The sequence below is a fragment of the Callorhinus ursinus genome, unplaced genomic scaffold (assembly GCF_003265705.2).
Source record: "Callorhinus ursinus isolate GAN/ISIS: 27379988/994484 unplaced genomic scaffold, GSC_fseal_2.0 scaffold85, whole genome shotgun sequence".
NCBI classification, from domain to species: domain Eukaryota; kingdom Metazoa; phylum Chordata; class Mammalia; order Carnivora; family Otariidae; genus Callorhinus; species Callorhinus ursinus.
Window position 1 is genome coordinate 1,737,043 of NW_027397147.1, and position 21,418 is coordinate 1,758,460.

Below are 21,418 nucleotides of genomic sequence, written 5' to 3' on the forward strand. Positions count from 1 at the left end.
AAATACTTGAAACTCTTCGAGCCTCGATTTTCTCATCCATCACAATGGGCAGGAAAATCGTCCCTTCCCTCATCTGCTTTCCGAGGTCTTTCTAAAGTGCCTTCAAGGTGTAAAAAAGACATCTGCCGTGGGTGGTGCTTCCAAACCGGCAGCCAGGATGTGGAATTTGGGATACGGTGGGCACCTCAGATAAGGGTTGGCTGGATCCTAGGGACAGCCAGACTGTCCACTCCTCCGTTGCCCTTCCAGGGATGACAGTCACCCAGGCTGGTGGTGTCTGGGGATAGCCTGAAGCTTCTGGAAGGTGACCACCTCTCCTGTTCAGGGCCCATCTGCCTCCCAACCCCTGTATGGTTCTGTGGTGTAGGACTGGCCCAAATGTGGGCTGAGTCAGGGCGTCCCCCAGGGTGGTGTTGAACACGTGGGTCACAGAATTCCCATCATTCACCTGACTCCTTGAAGACCTTCTAGAAATGTCTCCATAGCCATAGAGCTGGGGAGGAGTAACATGGTAGCTGACTAGAGTAACAGTAACTAGAGCTAATTTTTAAAAATGTTTATAAAAATAAACCCTTTAGAGAGTAGAAGTCATAAGTATATTGGACAAATGAAAACTTCATTAGAAGGGGGACCCCACTGGGGTCATAATAAGGGGTCCTGGATTTGCAAGGGGGGTAATGGGGCCGATAGGCCTGACCTGCAGTGTTCGTGGCTGTGGGGCCAAGGGATGGGACATGTACTGTCCTTAAGAGGCAGACACACACTCTGTCTCCATTGGAGCCCAGCAGGGGATATGCGGCCTGTTGGTGGTTCCAGCACCATTATGTTGGCTTAATGGAATAGAGTGACACAGAATGGTAGGTCTGGTGCTTTCCACGCTGTGACCCACAGGCATCCCATCTGGGTGTACGAGGTGTGTGAGGACGGCGTCAGAGCCAGACCCCAGGGTGAGGGAGGCAAATGTGTGGAGCAGCAGAACCCTGTGTGGGTCAGCCGTGGTCATACTCTAATGCATAACAGGCTTCCCTTGATGGAAAATCTGAAGATCATTATGAAACCCTTTGCCAGTTTGAAGTGCCTTTTAAGTGCAAAATAGCAAAATTCTGAGCATCTGGCTTTTAGATATTGTGTCCTCCAGTAAACACCAGTACCCTGCACCCAGTGTCTGCACTTCCCTCTCCCAGGTTCACCAGCAAACATCTTACCCCAGGCTTCCTTCCCAGAGCCCATGTCATTCAGGGATGGCTGCTTTTTATTTTTAACCTTGGCATGTGTGATTCTAAGCCAGCTTAGCTGTGAACCTTAGAGATGGGAGCCGTGCCTTTTTTTTTTTTTTTTTAATAGCACATTTGGATTCTGCTGAAATTCTCAGCTGAGTCTTGGTAGGTTTTATTTAGCATTAAGCACACTGACAGGTCCACTTCTTTCCTCCACCCCACTTCCCAGGGTCTGAGTTACCCTCCCTCTCACCCTTTGCCTTTCTAGAACGATGAGCCCAGAGCTCTGGTGCAAACTGCCCCATCCCACCGCTTCCCCAGGAGGGCCAGGAGTGTAGAGCTCAGGAAAGAGCTGTGTGGTTTGCACTTCTCTTCGTTGCAGACCCACACCCTCAGAGTCCAGGGGTTTGGTTGTGGTTTGCCGTTTCTAGGTAAGGTAATGCTGCCTCATTTGGATGCTGTTTCCAGACTTTCCAGAACATTTCTCTGCATGTGCTTTATCCTTTATTATTGCTTAAGAAATATGCATTAATTGTAGAAGTGACAGGGATTCCTGGGATCCTTTAAAACCCATGTTCTCACTTTATCCCCAAATTCTGTGAGTTCGGACAGCAGGTGATAGGATGCTCCTCTTTCTGCCCACGGCCCGTGTCATTTCACAATGTAAAAACTGCAGCCCCCAAAACGGAGAGCATCTGAAATGGGGTCACAAAGCAAGTTGATGAGCCAGAAGTCACTGGCATGCAGTATCTACATGCTCGTGTATGTGTGGGTGTGGGTGTGCGTGTGCGCATATTTCCAGCCAAGCGCTCTGGCCCCTGCTCTGCACAGCTTGCCACCGTAGGGCCAGTGTCCCCCGGGTAGACATGGCCAAAGAGCACCCATGGCGGCAGACTGTGTTTCCCAGAGGCAGAGCTCAGCGTGGCAGAGTAGCAGGCCATGCGTTGCATTATAATCTGCCCATGGCCAAGCCCCCGGGGACAACTTCCTGGGTCCCGGGGCCCCAGTACAGAGAGACAATGGAAAAATCCAGCTTCACTCCCAACCCAAAGCAGAGCCTGCTTTCTGTGGAGGTAAGTCAAGAGGTGACACACGGTGCCTGAAGGCAGAGTGATACAGCCAGAGAGACCAGGAGGCAGAACCTGTGACCGCCTTGTGTCGACCCCAAGCCCCTCCTGGGAACCAGCCCAGTTTGGGCCACCCTAGGAGAGCCCAGCCCTCTGCTTTGGGATCCCTCCCCTTAGAGGTTTTTCTGAGTTCCATCCCAAATGTGCGTGTCTGGCCTGGTTCCCCTCTCCCGGTTTCCTCCCCAAGGTGGCAGCTGGGCCTGCAGGGTGGGCTCGGCTAGATGCTCGGACAGGTGGGCAAAGCGACAGCAGGCTGACGAGGGAACCAGGGAGGGCGTCCAGATGCTGTGGGATTGGCCGACCGTGGTCCTCCTGTGTCTCTGCTTCCTCCTGGAATGGGGCCGGTAGCGACCATGGCAGAAGGTGGTTTTGCAGAATGAATGAAACCCTGTGTGGGAAAGTGCGCTGGAACAGTCTGTGGGGTATAAAGACAGGGCAGCCACGTTACCACTCGTGCCGCTGTGGCTACTGCCGCATCCCTTCCAAGGCTTCTGGATTGGCGTCAGTCCTGTTAGTACTATTAAAGCTATTGGGTTCCACCCCTGTGGCTGTTACCAGATGGGGCTGAGGAATTAACTAATTGCTAGAAAAGTAGTTCCATGATAGACGAGGTAGCGTCCCGGTCTTAAGTTCTAGCTCCAGCTCTGCTTTAATTTGCTTTTTTATTTTTCGGTCTTCTTTCTCTCTCTGCTTTCCTCCCACTCTCCCTCCCCCCCTCCCTCGCTTCCTTCCTTTGGCGTCGATAAACAGTTGCTTCACACTTCTGGGTGTCCGTTTGCTCACCTTTAAAAATGGAACTGATCTCTGACCTGCTTTACAATCTTGTGAAACTTGAGTAAGACGGAACATGCGAAGAGGCTGCTCCCAGTCTGAGATCACATGTGGGATGCTCTCGTGGAGCAAGGGTTGGGTGTGAGGCAGAATTATTCAGGGCCTTCATCTTTCATCAGGAGATATACACGGTGCATTGTTTAGTAGTTTTTTGAGTCTCAGGGGGAGCTGAGTTCCATCCGAAGTGTTCTTGATTTTGCTAGTTTTCAGGGATGGCCAGGGGGTGAGGGCGGGGTGTGAGGAGGAGCCGAACCTTCTCTAAATTGAAATGCCACCATGAGCGAGTTAAGACACAATCATTGACTCTGTGCTTTGGTGAAGACACTTTGATAGATAAGCCTGTCCTGTAAACTTTAGACGTCACATCTCAGGTTGTTTATTTGTTCAGCATTGATGGTGGTGTTGGGGAGGGTGTAAGGCAGAGAAGACACAGCATGTGCCCCGGGCGCAACCGTCTTAAGACAGAGAATCAAAAGCCGAGAATACAGTCTATCACTGGTTCCAGCTCCTCTCAATCAAGAAATGAGGTTCTAATAGCAAAGCCAAACTTTAGAAAGAACTAAGACCAAAGGCAGAAGGCTCTACCGTCTTTAACCAGCTGAGCAACACCTGACACGGGCTGCTCGGTGCCTGTGAGGTGTTGCACAGATGCATGCGCGTGCCCACCCCACACGGGTGCCCTTGCATGCATGATTACAACGTCTGTGCAGACACAGGTCTTCGGAGGAGTTTTCCTGCCTCAGGCAAGGAGGATGTCATCCATGCTGATTAAAGGGAATCATTGAGTCCATAAATCCCCCGTCCTTCGTATGCTCGCTGTCAGCCTGGTGGCGCGCTGGGGATATAATAGTTAGCTCTTGCATGTGTCCAGTTGTCAGGCACCGAGGAACATGCAGGATGGGCAGGCAGGACCGTCAGGGCCCAGAGACGTGTCCTGAAGAGCTGGCTTCGCTCCCCGCTGGAGCCTCCAGGGACAGTGGGAGAGCTTGCCTTAGGACGAGCTCTTCCCATGGCCTCTGGTGTGTGGCTGTTTAGGGGGGAAAAGACCCCGACAACCTTGGTGCTTTTCAGGTGCCCCATATTGTTAAGGCTGTTTTGGATGTGTAAATATCAGCAAATATCATTTATCAAAGATTCCAGGAGCACACTTCCCCCCACATTTTAACATCTCTGAAATGAGGGTATCTGACAGTTGATGGGGTCTTAGACGCAGTGAGGTAATGCTTCCATGTTGGGTGGAAACTCTCACTCAGAGGTGCCTTCTGCCGTGGGGACCCACTGGACCCCCCCAAAGAGCACGATGCTAGGTGGCAAGTGCCAGCCCAGGCGGGAGCCCCAGGTTGCTGTCTCTTTGGCCAGCAGGGGCCTCTTCTGATGGGTCAGGGGGCTGCGCCCATTTTAGATCTGCATCACCGATGCCATCTCCCCGAAAACATCCCTTCTGACATGAGAAAGTGTGGCCCCATTCCCACAAGGAGGTAACAAGAGGCCATGGCGGGCACGTTCTTCATGGGCTGCTGGACTGCCCAGATATTTGGAGGCACATCCCAGGAGTCCCTAATGGGCTCAGGGCAGAGTCGGTGCCCGGCAGCTGTGGCCGCCCGCACGCTTGCTAATGCGCCCATGCACCTGCCGCGTGGGACTGGGGATGACCTCCTCCCCTTCGGTCAGACCTCTGTGAATCAGCCCTGAATGCCTGAGTGATGGAGTGAGGGGGGAGGGGTGGAAGCACACAGCCCTCTGTCAGTTGGGGTCCCCCGGAGGACTGGGAGGACCCCGCAGTGGGGGGCGGGGGGCAGTTAGACAGGCAGGTGGCTGGTGAGTCAGGCTGGAGGGGTGGGAGAGGTTGCAGCTGAGCTGAACCCACGGGACTCCCTCTCTCCTCCAGAACTGACCCCGGGGCAGGTTAATCCGTGTATTTGTCAAATGCCTACCGTGTGCCAGGCTCTGTGCCAGGCTGCTCTAGGCCAGCCCTTGCTGCCACTTTGTTCTCCTCAGGGGCTGCGGTGCTTTGTAGTCCATGGGCAGCTTGACGAGGTGGGTAAAAGCCACCAGTGAGTGGAAATAACTTAGCATTTCAGATGTAATTGCTGCCTGTCAAGCCACACAGCTGGGCTCTTGGCCCAGTGCTGCCCTTGCGGGGGGGGGGGGGGGGGGGGGGGGGCGGCTTTCTCAGCAAGATAATGGCAGAGGGGGAGGGGCAAGGGGGTATTACTGGGCATGCTCTCCAAGGCACCCGGGCCAGGGGTGCTGACCGGGTTATCTGGGGCTGGGGCGACATGTGGTTTCCCTGGGCGCAAGTTCATTGGCGGTGTCTTCCCAAGCTTTGGAATCAGAGGCTCCGTGCCCATGACCACCAGCTCCCATGAGGAAGAAACCTGGGGTGTCTGCTCGGGGTGGAGGCCGGGGGCTGCTCCCTGCCATCTTCCGAGGGGTGCGTTTTCCAAGCATCGGACATTCTTGCGCCACCTTCACGATATTTGCCAAACTCTGGCATTGGCCTCTACTGTTTATGTTCTTAATATTTTTGTTTAGGTTAGCACATTTGCAGATTGTGATTTTTTTCTTAAAGAATTGGGCTTATTTTTTTTCTTCAGTGTGAATATTTTGGAAACATGATGCAAACTTCACAAGGATGTCCCGTGAAAATTATCCCCCTCCTTCCCACCCCTGTTTCTCTGCTGTGTGGTCCCTCTTCCCAGAGTCATCACAGGTCCCCACTTTTGCGTGTCCTTCTAGAGATGTGCTGTGTGTTTGTAAACCCAACGCAAGATAGGCAGAGAGAGTGCAAATACATGTTTTTAAAAAACAACTTGATTTCAAAACCACCCTACATGGAAAACCAGCCTCATGTGCCATTAGAAGGGAATCATAAGAGTAAATAGCCTGAAGACAAAACAGTGCCATTAAAGTTTGCTTCCTCAGATGGCTAGAATGTTCCAAGCCTGTGGCCTGCTGTGGCTTTGTCTAAAAGATGGTACGAGGGGATACTAGTAAGAGCTAGTTAAAGAAATCTTAATTTCAGTGTGAGCCTTTCCTTTCTCCTTGATGTGGGAGAATGGAAGGAGTGGAAACAAAATGTAAAAAATAACAAATTTTCTCACAGTGAGAAGTACTCAGTGATACTTCATAAATAATTCATAACTACCTGGTGATATTTAGTAGGTCTGTGGAGTACTCCAGATTACCGAGATGGGCCATCCAGCCGACATCCCATCTGGGGAAGCGCTGCTAGAATTTGCAGGAAGTCCACCCCAAGTAAATCCGGGGAGGTTTCTAGCTTTCAGATTCCTTTGATGTGTTAATGATTGGAAGAGACAAGCCAAAGGAAAACTCCAAACAAATTAAGAGCGTTCAAGAAGTATTTTGACTTGCAATATTTACAAGGGAGTCTAGCCTTCAGAAGAATAGGAGTTCCCAGAATAAAGGGTATAGCAGGTAAAGGGAAAAAAAAAACCCAACCCTCTCAAAGTTGCCATTGGTTTCCTCACTGTTCCCATGGGTGGAAAAACCACACTCTTCCGCACGATTATCAGATCTACGCAGGTCGTCACATACATACCTGCAGGCATCAATGTTGCAAAAGTCAGACAAAGTTGTTTCCACTAGGGACTCGGCAATTTATGGCAACTTATGGAAATGGGGCTCGAGCCTTTTTTTTTTTTTAATCTTGAGGCTCGTGCAAAACAGGGTGTCTTCTTCAATTTTCAGGATGCCAAGTCCCTTCCCTCTGGGATGCATGATGTGAGACTCCAACCTAGTGGCGGGGCAAGGTGATACTTTGGCCTTCTCAGCTCCATAGAGGGAGCTCCACAGGGGAAAATTGTCCCTGGGACTTATTGTCCCTGGATAGAACCGTATCCAGCAGCAGCAATTTAGAGGGTGTCGGTGACAGCAGGGCTCCCGGAGCTTGCCTTTAGTTGGGCAGATAGCCCTCAGCGCTGATGAAGAGGTGGCTTCCTGCGAACTCAGCACCCCCGCCCCCGCCCCCCGCCCGTCTAGGTGCTCACAGCTGGGTGAAGGAGTCCCGCATCCTCCCTGAGGCTGGTGGAGAGAGATGCTCCGGGCATTGCAGCCATGACTCTTGGGGGAGCAGTGCTCCTGGGGGGCGGGATGAAAGGAAGCATCTCATTGGAAGGGGGGAGAACAGCCCAGATTCAAAGGGTGTGGGCAAAATGACCTCAAAATGGGGGTAAGGAGGCAGAGAGCCCCAGGGCAGGCAGTTTGGGTGCAGTGATTAAAAACTTGGGTCTAGAAGCAGAATGAACGGGTTGGGCTCTCACTCCTACCACCTACCAGGTGTGCGCCCACCGGCCGGCCGCTTCTCTGTGCCCCAGTCCCATCGGCGCACCAGGACGGGTCACGTCGCCTCACCCTGCAAGCTTGCTGTGAGGGTCGGTTGAGTGATAACATGCGCAAGTGCTCAGATTTCTGGCATGTGGAAGGTGTCCAACAAGGGTTACCTGTCATTATTGGTCATTGATTTTTTTTTCATCCAGCCTGTATTGAGCTAGAGATAAATAGGACATGGGTCCTGCCACTGGACTCCTCATGGTTTGATGCGGTTACGAGATTCTCATGGAAAATCAGATGGTGAGAGATACCATTTAGAGATCCAGGCAGAACTATAGCAGCACAGAAGGAAGATGAAATCCAATTGGGAGAAGTTTGGAAGGCTTCCTGGAGGAGGCAGTGTGTTATTTGGGTCTCAGGGGGCAGAGAGGATTTCTCAAAGGGAGTGGCTGATGTTGGTGGAAGGGAGGTCAAGGGTGTTTCTAAATACATTCATGCCATGATTGCACTTCTGATTTCAGTCCTGCATACATTTGTTGACTACCGACTATGTACCAGGCACTGTGCCAAGCCCTGGAAAAGGAGAGATGGGAAATAGGATCTCTCCTTCAAAGAGCTGAAGGGCACACAAGTCCAGGAGCGAGACTAGCAGAGGGACTGTGAGATCATGGTGGGATCACAGAGGAGGGGTCCCCACCCAGCATGGGTTAGAGAGGCATTGGGGGGCCAGTGCCTCAGCTTTAGGGATTTGGCCTTTGCCGTATCCTAGATCTGGCTGCTTCACGTCATGTAGGTTCCAGCTCAGATGTCACCTACTCAAAGACATCGTCTGTGTCGGACGCTGGGTATAGTGTGAAGGTTCATAGTAGGATACGCTGAGGGATTTCACTGTGGCAAGGCCTGAGAACGGGCGTCAAGGAAGCCTGTGGTGGGCTGAGGATGGTAGTGGTGCTGGGGGTTGATCCTCATACACTTCCTACGACAGCCCCTGGCTTGACTGGCCAGGGGTCTATCTGTAGGTGTCCTTGAACTAACCAAAGACAGGAAAATCATTTTCTACTGTAGCTTGGAGGCTGGGAGATGGCATAGTCCCTCTTTCTAGGGGTCTTTGAGGCTATTTTTGCAATTGTAGTGTTCTTAAGTAACCTCTTGAGATCCTTTGAAGGTTGAATTAGCTTTGCTCCAACCCAGAAGAGGTACATGCCCCTCAGGTGTGTGTGTGTGTGTGTGTGTGTGTGTGTGTGTGTGTGTGTGTCCGTCCCAGTTTCTCATTCTCATTCCAGCCTCATCAGCATGCATGGCAAGGTAGCGGCCTTGCTGGCACTGCTAGATTTAGGGGGCTTGCGTGTATGGGTCCCTTCAAACAGAGCTGAGCACCGTAGCGCCTTCCTGCAAGATAATCGGGGTCTGCGTCTCCCTGACTTCCCCAAAGCTGCCGGAGCATGGGGAAATGTTCTCTGCTTTGGCAGCCTCTTTGCAATGTTTCTGCTTTGATGGTTTTAATGAAGATATGAAATCACCTAACAGCTTTCATTTTGCTCAAGCGAGGTGGCTGAAAGTGGAGGTAGCATTTCTCAGGATCAATCCCATTTTCACAAGTGGTTGGTTAAACTCTCTGCAGTTTATGGCCACTTCTGGATGAAACCATGGGGGACCTGAATTATTAATTCCGTGAAAAATGAGTTAAGTCATCGCAAGGCTCTGCGGTGGCAAAATCCCTACTGGAGGTCCCTCCATCTGGTATTTTCTCTAGCACAGACCTCTCCCTTAACCAGAAATCCTGGAGCACCTTGGCCCGATTGCTGTGTGTCCGTCATTTCTCCAGGAGAGAAAGAAGTTGACTTAATTCTTCTTTCCTGCCAAGAATAAAGAGGGGGAAATGGGCATAAATGACTCTGGGAGGTACTTCTATCAAAGCCGTTTTGATAGGCACTCAAATTTGGACATCATTCAAATGACAAGTGTGCCCTCAAGGTCATCTCTCAAACATGAGCCCCCGAGCACCTCTACCCTCCCATCCGGGTGGCTGACGCCCAGGGAGGTGTGTAAAAGCATGGAGAGGCTCAAGCAGTGAGCAGGGGCCGTGACCGAGCTGCCCAGACCTTGCATCTCGTGGAGGAGCAGTTCGGAACAATGATGGCGTCACAAGTTCAGCATCCTCCAGGGACTCTGTAGACACATGCGTGAGCAAATGAAGTTGGCTGTGGGGCAGTGAAGAGAAGGGACAATAAGGACGAGTCCCAGTTAGGGAGGGCGCTGTCCCATTTAGGGGGGACAACCCCTAGTTAATCTCAACAGATTTATTGCCAGATCTTCTAGGTTTTTTCCTTTTTTAGAACAAGCTTGAAATATGGCATCTTTTAAAAAAAGTGAATCTCAATTTATAATTGTGTCTTACTGATTCACAATTTCTGTAGAACATGTTTGGAGGCTGGATGTAACCTGTCACTGTCCTTTTGTGACTTTGTTGGGCTGGGTCGTCAAAACAGGCATGGCTGCTTGCCAGTCCTGCCTCGGGCTTATATTCGCTGTGGGGTAAGTCACTACTGTCCTAAGCTTTGCTTTCTGCTCTGCGAGATGGGGATGACATGTGTTCCTACCTCCCAGGTTGTGGTACTGATTTGATGTCCTAAGTATGCATTAGATTTTATTCCTATTGTGATTCCCCCTTCCTGGATCATGCTTGGAGGAGGTGTGACCATCACTAAGCTGATGGGCATGCCTGGAAGACAAGAGGCATGATGTGGGCCTTTGTCAGGGTGGGGAAAGCTGGAGTCTTCTCAGTCTTCAGTTGGACCAATAGGGAGGAGAAGATTCTAGAGCCAGGATGACCTATGGTTGGAGAAACCCATGCGGTTCTAGAGCTGGCCCCCCAGGGAGGGAACCTGCAATCCCCCGGGCTCCTTGTTGTCATTCCCGTGGGTGCCCTTGGAGTCCCTGGAGGATGTTGAGTTGGTGACGCCATCCCTGCCCCCAAACTGCTGCGTGCAGCTCGGTCACTGTCCCCGGCATGCAGTGCCGTTCAGAACAGCTCCAGGCTCTCCATCCTTCTGCATCCCTCTTCTGGACTTCATAACTGGATAGGGCAGAGCAGCTCAGCGGTACATGCTTTAGAGATGACATTGCTTGCACAGAGGGTGACTGCCTCTCTGACTCAGTGGTTTGGTGGAGACAGAAGTCCAACCTGGAGAGTGGATCTTGCTAACAACAAGGAGAGGCTAAGGGAAGGGCAAGGAGTGGACGTAAAGATCAGCCTGGAAGAATTTTTGTTCAGCCTTGATCAGGAGTTGGCACCTTCGGAACGACAGTGAAACAATGGGGTGAGGGCTGTAGAGGATGCTGGGGGGAGACATCAGGATGGAGCCAAGAAGGCAGCCGTCCGTGAGGAGGACCCATTGTGTCAGAGATGACTCAGTTCCCTCTGAAGCCAAGCAAAGCTTTCATGGGAAGGGCGGTCCTTTGGGATTGGTTGCATGGTCAGTACTGAGAGCCTCGATGCTTGAACTGTCGGTGGAAGAGTGGGCTTTGTGGTGCCTGGGGGGCAGTCTTGTCTGCAAGCCTCCTCAGGCACTGGGTCTTCACGGTTCTGTCTGAAATCTGACGGCACATTAAGACCTTCAGTCACTTGGGGACCATCTTCATGATTTACCTTTGGATGGATGTGTCTACAGATACTGACTTCACATGACTTTAAAGTCCACTCATAACTTTTGCTTTAAACAGATTTACTTAAACATGAAACTTCACGTCACCATCGTATGTGAGAATCCCCAGTAGCCCGGAGTAGAAAATTGTCATAAACACAAAGTCCATAGAAACCAAACAGCGCACTTCAAGTCTCAGCCCATACTCAGCCTGAGGCACTCTCATTCTTTCTGATGAGGAGAGAGAGGGAACGAAACCCATTAGAGAGGCGTTAACAGCATTTTAGTACCTAAGACTCTCTCCATCATGTAATCGGAAGATTTGAACAGAAAGAAAAAGGAAAGTTCATTATTTTCTAGTGATGTGATTAGGTGGCATTTCAAGTCGTGTCCGTGGGCCACCTACATTTTTCTTTTTCAGCTGGTGGTACACACCACCAAAGTGTATGTATATTGGGGGACACACTGGCCAACCCCCTTAGATCCCTCTTGCTTTGAAGTCGCTGTATTATTTTATCATACTTGCTTGTCATGGTCCATCAACAGCTTGGGAGGGACTGGCTGACATTACAAAGTCTGGGTGGTTTCAAAAGCTGTGATTCCAATTTTAATTGCAAATTGATGGGGCATCATGGGAAAAGCAAATGGAGACGTGAAAAACTGGAGGAAAAGATCCAGCTCTGGTGTATTTTTAGATTTTTCTTCCCCCCCCCCCCGGATCGGTGTTGTATAATTTTATCTGGACTCTGGGTTTGGTAAGTTCCAGTACCTTCTCTCTACTCTATTACCTGAGAGCTAACCCAAAGTTGCTTTACAATTCCAATTTAAACAACCTATGTAGAACCTGTATCTGTTGCTCCTTAAAAAACAAAAACAAACAAAAAAAAAAACTGTGACTTGGATGAATGTCAGAGGCATTATGCTGAATGAAAGAAAGGTTATGTACTGTATGATTCCATTTATATGATACTCTCAAACAGACAAAACTACAGGGGTAGAGAACAAATCAGTGGTTGCCAGGGTTGAGGACAGGCGGAGGGTATGATTATAAAGAAGCAGATAAGGGGATTTTTTGGGGGTGATGGGGCCACTCTGTATCCTGACTGATGGCGGTCACATGAATCTATACGTGTGTTAAAATTCATAGAGCTGAACACCAGTCAAAAGTCTATTTCACTGTGTAATACTTTTAAAGATTAAAAAAAAAAAAACCCTTGATTAAAAAAAAAACAAACATCCAGGATTGTAGAACTCTGCCGCGGGTGGGCATGCTATGCCCCAAATCCTAATTACCAAAAGGTGACCCAGTTCCCATGTGTTTGGAGTTCACCAGCCTCCCTCACTTCCATCCTGATTGCGAAGTAGAATCAGTAACCCCACCCCCCTGCCCGCCGCCATCCCAGCATCCAGTCCTGAACAATGCTAGGATCTGAAGCAAAGGTTGGGAAGTTTCCACTGAGGTCTGGGACCACCGTGGCCAGCACAGATGTCCAGCCAGGCTTCCCCCTGAGGGGCTGAGGTCAGGACTGTGGGAAGCAGCAGTGGGAAATGCGCCTTGTAATCAGACTGCCCGCTGGGGGACAGCAGATCTGCCTGGGATTCCCAGGGACAGTTGGAAGAGATGTAGCATGGGGGAAAAATGGGTCACAAACCACGGTTGGAAGAAGAATCCAAGGATTCCCCCTCAAACAAAACAATTCACAATGTACTGACAACGTGTCTAACCTCCCAACCACCAGACAGCCTAAGGACTAAGCTAGAGGCATCCCCTTGCTCCCCCCACCCTTCACCCCAGCAGGGACACCCTCTCCAGCCAGAGCACCCCCAGAGCTGGGGAAGAGCACCGTGGACTGGAGGTGCCCACATTTCCCTCTTCCCAGTAGTTGGTAAAGAACCATGCTTCCCAGAGCCCTACGGTCCACAAGTCTTCACTTCCCAGCCATGGCTAAAGATGGGCACCCAGTCATGTTCTCTCTTCCCGTGGTGTCTGAAGTTGGACACGGAGACCATGCGTACGACAGAGAGCAGCCGCGGAAACCACCAGGCTCCCCTAGCATCCTTCCCCAAACCGCACTTTCTACTGGGCTTGGTTTGAATGGGTTTCTTAGGTGGCTAAGACACTACTTGGGTGGTTGTACCAAAGCTGCCTGGGCTGGAGGCAGAAGTTTGCGCATTGCCAGCCTGTGGGTGGTGATCGGATTCACAAAGTGGCTGCAAGAACTCTGGAGCCCGAATAGCTGAAGAAGGAGGGCATGGGGTGGGGGTGGGGGGGCATGCCCAGGGAGTAAATGAAGGCAGCGACGGGGAGGAGGCGAAGGGTGGTCTGTGCGTTGACCATAGTGGAGCAGGGGCCGTGTGCATGGGTACGTTCCTGGTGCCCACCTGCCCAGCCTCCCTTCCTCCACTGAGGGAAAGACCATTTCTGTTTCTCGACGTTACCTGGTCTATTTGGGCTCTTATACAGTCGGCTTCAGTAAATCATGTTAACCTATTTTAAAAATGATGATCATACTACACATCAAGGTGTCTGACATCGGTCACTGTCCTCAAGGTCCCCAGCATACAAATACTCAGGCTTTTCTGATTATGATTCATCTCTAAGTGAAGAAGTAAGAAAACACACATACACAAAGGTAATAGCCACATGGTGGAATTCAGCGTAGTGGGTAAAGAATACACGCTGATGTGGGACGTTCTCAGGATCTATTGTTCAGGTGAGAAAAGAGCAAGGCGAAAAACAGACTGTGTGAAATGGGGGCGGTTAATATATTTCTGAATTTTCTTACTTTTGCATACATAAATTTTGAAAGGATACACACAAGAAACTGGGTGGATGGGGATGGGGTAGGAGGGAGATTGTCACTACACACCTTTTATGTTTTTTTGAGCTATGTGAGTATATTCTTTGAAAAATGAAAATAGAAACTGCACATTGTGGCAAAATAAGGAAACTGATAAAAGGGTTAAAAAAATCCCCCCAGAATGGTACTTCCAGTTGGAACCACTGTTAGCATTCTGCTTTTTACTCCTCCAGACACATCTATACCATTCTATGCATGCATATATATTATTTTACATCATTTTACGACTTGCAATTTCATTTAACAGTATGACATAGCTAGCCTTCCCTCACAGTACACGTGGCTCTACAGGATCATAGTAAAGGCCTTCAGTTGGACCATTATCTATTTCATCACATCTCTTATTGACAGACACTTCAATTGTCTTCACGTTTTATTCTTTAAAAATAAAAACAGCAGCAAGCATCTTGTCCATTTTCTTTTCCCTGAGGATCAATCTCTTACAGAAGAGTTTCTGGGTTTGAGAATAAGCAAACGTAAAAGAAAAAAGTTTTTGATAGAAATTGCCAGCTCTCCCCTACCCCATGACAATATGGCGGAGGCATTGCTACTCCACTGGCGGAGCCGAAAAGGGCTTTTCCCTTCATAACCTTGTCAGCTCTGATTATCAACAACCAACTTGATCTTTGCCAATCTAACACATGAAAATAATCTCCTTTTAATTTGAAAAATTTTGATAGCAATTTAAACATGTCTACTGCCCATTTGTATTTATTTTCTGAAAATTTTGGCTAATTGTTTTTACCTCTGGAGATTTTTCTTTCTCTTTTTCAAAGAGATGGTGAGGGGTTTAGGATGCTCATTCTGGGTTCACTTCATGCTTTTAGCGTCATCTTATTTCAGATGTGTTTCTGGGTGAATAGAATTTGGCTGGCTTTTATATTTTTCTGCAGTCTGATAATTATCTTTCAATAAGAGTTTGCTTGTTTATTTATGTTCTGATTATCAACCGATTTGGACTTTTTTCTATCATTTGTTCATTTTCCTTCTTTCCCCCCCCCCCCCCCGCCCCACCTCCTGACTCTACTATTGGATCAGTGGAGCTTTCTTTTCTTCCCGCTACTGGAGTGGAAGTTACATAAGCTATTTCTGTGCATTTAATGGTTGCCCTTACATCTGACCAAACAAAGCCTTCGCAAAAAGTAATCGAGGATCATGACGCCCAACCTTTCCCCACCCCAACATTGTCCATGTTATGGTTGCCCAGTATTTTATTCCACTTGCTTCTGTGATTTTAATGTTTATCAAAATAATGCCTACATTGTCTAAACAGTTAAATAATATCATAAGGCTTATCACCAAAACTGCAGCCCACCGCCTGACTCCCGACATTCTGATTCGCATGCAATGGGGCAACCAATTTTGATTCCTTGGGCTGTCTCAGACTTCTGTTTTCCTCCATATTACCAAATAATATGTTTATATCACCATGTCTTATAAATCACAAAAAGGCTAACCTTGGGAGTTCACACTGCACCTCTCAATTGCTCAGGTAAATGAAGAATTTCAAAACTGCAGGTGTGCAATATGTAGAAAGTAATGATAATGTGTATAATAATATGTGTTGAAACCAGTCGGATGTAGCCAAAGCTGGATGCTGCAGCACCTTGGCTTCTTTATGACATGAAAAAGATTAATTGACTAAGGATTCTGCCCCAGAAGTTAGCCGAATGATGTAACAAACATAAGGAAGGAGTCCTTTGGAAAGATAAAAACAGAAGATTAATCTAGGAAAGCAGTAACCTTGATTTAAAAAAAATAATAAACCCAAGAACTGATTCTTTGAAAGATCAATAAAATCAACAAACACCAATGGTATCTAATCAAGAAAAAAAAAAAGAAAGCTAACACAAATATGCAAAATTAGGAATGAGAAAGAGCATGTAACAACAGACTTTTAAAAAATCCCCAAAGGACTTAAGCATCTTTATGATGCTGCAAAAGAAGTAGGTAAAATCTAATATTTAGTCCTCATAAGGCACTCCATGTATCTCAAAGATATTTTCTTAGCATGATCTTGAAAACCATTTTCAAGCTAATTTTCAGCACGGCGGCCTGGGCGGGGAGTGGGGGAGCATCTTCCCCAGACTCTATCTGCTGGTAAATCGTGGACACGCTCGAGAAAGTGTAGGTGCGGGAGGAGTTAGACAAGGGCTACAGCTAAAAGCCACAGTCTTAGCGGAGAACTGAGGAAAGGTCATGCCCAGGAGCCACAGAAAACAGGCAGCCTCAGCCACTGTTGCAGGGGACTTTGCTGCTAAGTAATTGTTACTAAATCGTCTCCTGTAATGTGTCTTCTGTTTCAAATGCTACATTTGATGTCCTACTTCAGCTTCGAAACCATAGTAACAGCAGAAGTCTGTGTTTACGGGTACCGAGCCTCACCTTCCTTTCTCCATAATTAATACCTTTCTTTAGTTCATTTTTATCTCTCAACCAGTGGACAAACTCTTAGGAAGAAAAAAAAATGTTCAGTTAGTGTTTTAATTTGAGTCCTTTGTGGATTCAGAGACACTCTTCTTGCTTTTCTCATGCATGGGCGATAATCTGGCAGAATTAAAAATTTTAGGACAACATCTTTTCAAAAATAGCTCTGAAGAGGTGGTGTGTGTGTGTGTGTGTGTGTGTGTGTGTGTGTGTGTGTGTGTGTGTGTGTGTGTGTTTCTGTGTATATGGCAGAGGAGAAGTTTGATGTCAGCTGGATTCATTTTTTTCCCTCTGCGGACAAACTATTTCATTTTCCCCTGCCTAGATGCTTATATAATTTTTCTCTATTGTTTCAGTTAAAACATCTCATCAGGATATGTTCAGGTGTGGTTCCTGACTTCACATCACCACTTACTAGCACTTCTGATCAATAGCACCCACCTTATCTATTCATTCGGATTCCCCATTAAATTTTTATTCAGGGGGCACCTGGGTGGCTCAGTTGGTTCAGCATCTGCCTTCAGCTCAGGTCATGATCTCAGGGTCCTGGGATCCAGCCCCCTCATCGGGCTCCCTGCTCAGTGGGGAGTCTGCTTCTCCCTCTTCCTTTACCTCCCCCCTGCTTGTGCTCACCCACTCATTCTCTCTCAAATAAATAAATAAAATCTTTAAAAAAATTTTTTAAAAATCTTCATCAGTTTTGCAGATTTGTCCTCTTTGGTTCTCGCCTCTTCCAGGACTTTCTTCCTTTGCCTCTGATTGCTGTTTCTCTTGACGTGTTCTATTCCCTGACCCATAGTTTGACACGTGGCATCTGGGGTTCCAGCCCCAGTCCTGGCTTTTCTGTTTCCCATCATTATTGGTTATTCTTCTGCAGCTGTTATTGCCCCTAGATCATTCCCTCTCCATGATGCACGGATGTAATGTTTTCTTGAGTCCCGTTGAGAATGCAGCCAGCGATTTTCTGACCTTACTTCTGTTTCTTGCCGCAACTCTGCTGCTTTGATGACATGCACTCTGATTCCTCATACCAAGTTTTTGAACTGCCTTTTCCTTCCATGTACCTGGTGATCATTCTCCCCTCTCTGTGGCAGTAGACAGGTGACCCATTTCCCTCTTTCCCGTGGCCGAATCATATTCCGTCATGAATACATACATCTTCCTTATCCATTGCCCTATCAGTGGCCACTTGGGTTGTGTCCATGTCTTGGCTATTGTGGTCTTATCTTAATTACATCTCGTAAAAAAAAAAATCCTTGGAACTACCGGCATGTGAGTTAAGCGTGTCCCCAGGTCCCAGGGTGGACACAGACATCTCCTATTTTTGTCATTAGCAAAAGGGGCCGGCAAAGTGGGGTGAGGGACATTGAAGGTACAAGGAGGCCTTTTTACCTGAAACCAGCATCATAACCGTCTTTTGCCTCCTGGCACTAACAGATTTCTTGGCGGTGTTTCCCACTGTAGCACAGATTTTCATTTTTTTTTTTTAAGATTTTGTTTATTTATTTGACAGAGACACAGTGAGAGAGGGAACACAAGCAGGGGGAGTGGGAGAGGGAGAAGCAGGCTTCCCGCGGAGCAGGGAGTGTGATGCTGGGCTCGATCCCAGGACCCTGGGATCACGACCTGAGCTGAAGGCAGACGCTTAATGACTGAGCTGCCCAGGCGCCCATGTAGTGCGGATTTTCAATCTAACTCTCTTGCTGATGGATGGTCTCTTTCTCTCCTTCCTTCTGTTGCGTCCCTTGGCTTTGTGCTTGCTCTGTCTCCAGGAGAGCGTGCCCTCGCTGAGTGGGACAGGAGTTGTCCTCTCCTATTCAGTTTCTATCCAGTGTGACGCCCCCGGGCACCTTATCTGGAGTGCATGAGCTTGGCACTCTTGACCCTACTATATGTCTGAGTTTGGGCAAGAACATGAGTGCAGGAGTTTATTTAGGTAGTGATTCCCAAAAGCAGGACCGATGGAGAGGAGGGAGTGCAGGGAAGAGGAGGGGCTGATGACGGATACCTGCTCGACAGTATGGTGACCAGAGCTCAGCCCCGCTGGGGAATCTGAGGACTTCTAAGGAGTCATCTTAAATGGTGCTCAGGGTCCTGCACCACGAGGGAAGGAAATCTCAGTCCAGTAGTTCTGTCCAAAGAACAAGAAACCCATGTTCTAGGTTTGGTAAGTTCGTGGACTTGCCTTTGACCTTGGGCAAATGACTTGAGTGTTCTTAGTGTCTTTGTTATAGAATTACAGAGTTAGACAGGACTTGGGTGTCCTGAGAGGTGAATGTGTCATGAACCGGGTGGTCTGGGGCGACCCTTGAGGGGATCTGGGATGACACGCGCTCATATTACATACATCAAAACACATTGTGAGCACATGACTTTGTCAGTTTTCATTGCCTCCTTCTGATTATATCGAAGAGAATTGGTGTTCACAGGCCTGTAACACATCCCCAACACCACGACACCACCTGGGTAGAACTAAATCTTTTCCTCCTCTGGATTTGTTTTTACAATTGCCTCTTGTTTATGGCAAGAGATACTGGTTTTTTATATGTGATTCTAACAACGTTTTAGGGGAAAAAACCAAAAACCTAGAGACAGAGACTTATGTAAGCAAAATTAAAGAAAAAGAAAAAAGTGAGTGGATTTTAAAGAGAAACACGAAGTAAACACAAGTGCAAGAATATGGCCAGAATTGTGGAAGTTGTATGTGATTGACTAAATTTGGAGAAAATCAACTCAAGGATCCTTCCAGCTCAAGGATCTCTCTGAGCAAAAATTTATCACACAGTTGGGACTCCGAATACAACGTTCCATGGCCCGGGATTTGGAACGATCTGTTTTGGACGCTTCTGGAATGTGTTCCCAGCAAACCCCCCTTCAGGTGCAGTATCAGCAACCTGGGATCATAGAGACATTTTTGACAGTTGGAGGACGCTTCTGTCTCCCACAGGAGCCACAGAGCAGGCCCTCGAAAATCATAACCGGCAAATTGCCTCTTTGGCTGTTTGATGCCCTTGTGTAGTTCAGTCCAGGTGTGCTTGTAACTGCAGCGTTTGGGCCAACATCCTCGCTGGGGAGAAAATCGTTATGAAAAGCTATCGATTAGGTGTCCATGGCCGCTGAAACCCAGCAGCGGAAGCTCCTAGAGTCACATTTATGAAAGGCCAGAGGTCATAAAGAAGGGCAAGAATGTGGTTGAGAGGGGGGGAGGCAATCTGCTCAAAGGACAATGGCGTGTGGAGACCGGCAGCCCCTGAAACGTCTGTTCTTCCTTCTTGCAGGTGCAGGGTGGGCGGTTCACGTGTCACCTGGCATGTGCCCTGTTGCCATTTGCAGGGGAGGAGAGGGGTCCTGGGGCGCTCGTTCTTCCTGGGAAATCCTGCTATGGTGTCATTACCATAGGACTCACGATGTGATGATGCTGACCTTCTGGTTTCGCTGCGCAAGCCCAGGACTGCCCAGCCCAGCCCAGCGCTGCTTTTCCCTGCCCAGCCATGAAACCCCAGCCCCCCATCTCACTGCCCCTACAACAGCCGGTGCTGTCTCCCCATGTGTGCGCTGAGCTGTGATGGTCCCGGTGCCCCCCGTCCCCGCCCATGCACTGCCCTTGGTAACCCCATAGAACGCCCTCCCTCACTGCACAAGATGTCCGTAAGCACTCTTCACAGCTGTGTGGTAAGGCACCAGCTGTCACTGGCTCTCCCCTCTGCACCTAGCAAAGTGCCTGGCACCTAGTAACATAGGTACCTGTTTGTTGAAAGAGCGAGTGTGTGTTTGTGCCTCCCCCCGCCCCGGGGCAGGGCAGGATTGAGCAAAGCTCCTAGGCGCCCACCGAGGGCACACGCGCCCCTATGGCTCACAGCTGCGAGGGCACAAAAGGGTGAAAAGCTTCTCGGGAAATCTGGAAGGAGCTCTTGAAAAGAACAAAAGTGTACGTAGTGAAGGAGGGGAACAACAATGTTCCTTTCCTTTCTGCCTGTAGCTTTAGAATAGTTGTAATTTTGAATGGTCCGTCAATCACATTTGATACGTGAAATCACACCTTAGAGCAGCATATCTCACGTTGCTTTCTTTTTGGCACAAAAGTAACTGCGTAGGTAACTCCTGTGAGTTAGGTGGACTTTCCTTTCCAGGGTGGCCACGACTTCACTCTCTTTCTTCAACTCAAGGCAGCATATTAAATGCTGGGTTTTTGGTTTTGCTTTTTTAAGATGATACAGTGTCTCTCCTTTGTACCCAAAGATCAGATATACCCCTCACCTGCCACTCCTGCTAGAATTAATGCCTCGGATGCTTCCAGCTCCATTTTGCTCATAAATTTCTCTGACAACATGCTGAAAGCTCTGTTCCCATCCCCCTCAAATTTATAAATATGTACCTGCAACATTTTGCAGAGGATTCATCTTCTTGCAATGGAAATTGATTGCCTTCAAATGCATGCGACAGGGGTATGATCTTGGCCAAGAGCTCTGTTTTTTCTACTTCCGCTTTTTCATGTAAATGGTCATTTTCTGGGGGGCGGTGCAGAACCCCTCAAATTATGCAAAATAAGACAAAGAGTAGCCTTCAGGTTTGCTCAAAAGGCGACTTCGGTGCCAGTGCTGCCAATGTTGTTCGCTTGCACAGAAGCTGAATTGTGGTGCAGTGCACATGTCATCTTTGACATCAAATCGATTTTGACTTTTTGGTTTTCATGGCGATGGGCACCTGACTTAGGCAAGTAGAAGCAGATGGAATCAGGGATTCCACAGGCAGCTTCGCCCAAGGAGAGTGGCCTTGTGTCAGAGAGCACGAGATTTCCCCCAGACTCCCTAAGTGGAAATCATGCCACATCATTTCCGTTGCACGCGTGTCAGGGAGGTCACCTCCAGCCCGGTCTGCGTGTTCGTTGCTTGGCAAATAAACTTCATTATTTCAGAGCTGCCGTCTGCTTTTGCAATTTCCCAAAGGAGCTCGCAAAATAGGAATTCCGTGATGGTGTCAGGGTGCACTTAAGAGGTGAAGGTGAGCAGCCGGCTGCA

General features: G+C 48.6%; 1 protein-coding gene across 1 annotated transcript in view; it reads left to right on the plus strand.

Moving 5' to 3' along the window:
• The window catches only part of HS3ST2 (heparan sulfate-glucosamine 3-sulfotransferase 2), a 101,991-nt gene that overhangs the window by 1,484 nt on the left and 79,089 nt on the right, over window positions 1-21,418 (plus strand). The gene's annotated exons all lie outside the window — the stretch shown is intronic.